This window comes from Lathyrus oleraceus, chromosome 1, assembly GCF_024323335.1.
Source record: "Lathyrus oleraceus cultivar Zhongwan6 chromosome 1, CAAS_Psat_ZW6_1.0, whole genome shotgun sequence".
NCBI lineage: Eukaryota > Viridiplantae > Streptophyta > Magnoliopsida > Fabales > Fabaceae > Lathyrus > Lathyrus oleraceus.
Window position 1 is genome coordinate 94,370,663 of NC_066579.1, and position 2,246 is coordinate 94,372,908.

Genomic DNA, 2,246 nt, shown 5'->3' on the forward strand with positions numbered 1-2,246 from the left:
TGTTAGGGGTTGCCTTTGCAATTTCGACCAGTAAACGCCTTCTACTTGCTCCTTATGAGTTGTTTCACGGTGATAAGAAAAGTGTTGTAACGAAGAATTCAAACAAATGGCTATGAAATATATATGGAAGGAAAGGCTGTAATAAAAAATATAAAGAAAAGTCTATTATACAAACATATGTTAAAGACAAAAAGAAAAGTCAAACTTTCATAGATGGTTACCAAAAAGGTTAAATTGAAATTCTACAATGAGAGCGGTAGCAAAATCCCCTGTTATGACTTCTATATTCATTTGGAAGCCATTTATAAATAGTATATTATGTGTTTTTTTTTATTATCTTTTTTGGGTTTGTTTCTAAATAATATATTATGCATTATTATTGTTAGAAATAATTCATATTCAGTAGTAATAATAATATTAATTTTATGTTAAGTTTAACCTAGCTATAGTGTAGGTTAATATTTTGCATAAGTAGTATTATTGTTTGTATATATAAGCAGTGTAGTTGTCAACAACATATATAACAGTGTAGCAGTACTGAGTGTGTGTATTATGTGCGGTGAGTGTGTGTAACCATTTGTTGAAACCATTTTGTAAGAGTAGTGAAAATTTATTATTCTCTGTCTTCTCTCTCTTCTTCCATCTTCATCTTCTTCAACTTGTGCACCAACAATTGGCATCTAGAGCTCCGGTTCAGATCCATAGAGAAACATAGGAAAACACGGGTGAGCGATGAGGCGTTGTGTGATTGATTTTGTTTCTTGAATTCGTGTTGAATTTTCAATCAGAATCGTAACAGAATCACATATCTTGATTCTACGGGATTGGGAAATACTAGTGTTTGGAGAGATTTGGGTGATTTACACAAAGTTGAAGATGAACATAAACAATAATTTGAGTACTAAGCTTCCAGTGTTCAATGGCAAGAATTAAAATCGGTGGAAGATTCAGATGCATGTGTTGTTTGGTGCTTAAGATGTTCTTGATCTCGTCAACGACGATTACATTCCAGTTGTACTTCCAGAAAATGCAATGGAGGAATGCTCAGCGAGATATGAGGAAGAAGGATTAGAAGGCGTTGTTCTACATCCATCAATGTGTGGATGTAAATGTGTTTGAGAAAATTATTGATTCGATAATGGCGAAGGTTGCGTGGGACACACTGGTGCGATGCTACGGCGGTGATGCATCACTGAAGAAGATAAAGCTTTTGTCTCTACGTAAGCAGTATGAGAATCTCAACATGAAAAACAATGAGAAGGTACCTGACTACATCTCCATAGTGATTCTGATCACAAATGAAACGAAGTCGTGCGGGGAAACTTTCTCTGGTGAAAGGATCATCGAGAATGTACTTAGATCTCTTACTCCTTAGTTTGATTACATTGTTGTAGTAATTGAACATTCTAACGATCTTAGCACCATAAAAATTGAAGAGCTGCAAAGCAATCTAGAGGCACAAGAGTTGCGTTTGATTGAGAGAAACTCTGAAATTGAGGTAGATCAACAGGCTCTGAAAGCAGCTTCTGGTAAGAAATATAAGAAGTAGTCTTGGTCAGAAGCCAGGAAGAGATTTGATGGTGTTCAGAAGTCAGAAATATTAACTTCTGAAAGACATAAGAGTGCTCATAAGGGGAATGATAAGTATGACAAGAGGAAAGTTCAGTGTTATGCCACTTTGCTATTGATTGTTGGTCAAACAAAGAAAGGAAGTCATAAGAAGCAAATGTAGCCATAAGAGATTCTGATGATGAATACGTGGTATGTTTATGGCATTGTAGTACCCCCAAATCCCCCCCACCATTTTGCAATCATTCAATCCATTACCTGAGACCCATCTACCTCATTCATGTCTAATGCATATTCATCATCATTCATTCATGGTTAACAGAGACTAACAAAGATCACAAATTCAAGGTTGCTGGTTAACAAAGCAGGTTTAGATTGAAGATTTTGGTATCATGCATCGTATGGGTTGCAACCTTAATTCTTGATCGTGAAGGATCTTGTGTTTGACTTTGTATATGGACCCATGATCTGAGGTGTAGCTTGTGGGGCTTTGTATTGTGTTTGAAACCCTAACCAAGGCTCGGCTTTTCTTCTGGTGATGTTGGAAACCTTAATCTCACGTGATCTTTCACTCAACATCATGTACTTGGTCCATTCATTCTATCCCCTTGTTGCTTGAGTCTATTAGTCATAATCCAAGTCCTTGGTCTCATAGCTTTCATCCACTTTCGCTCATT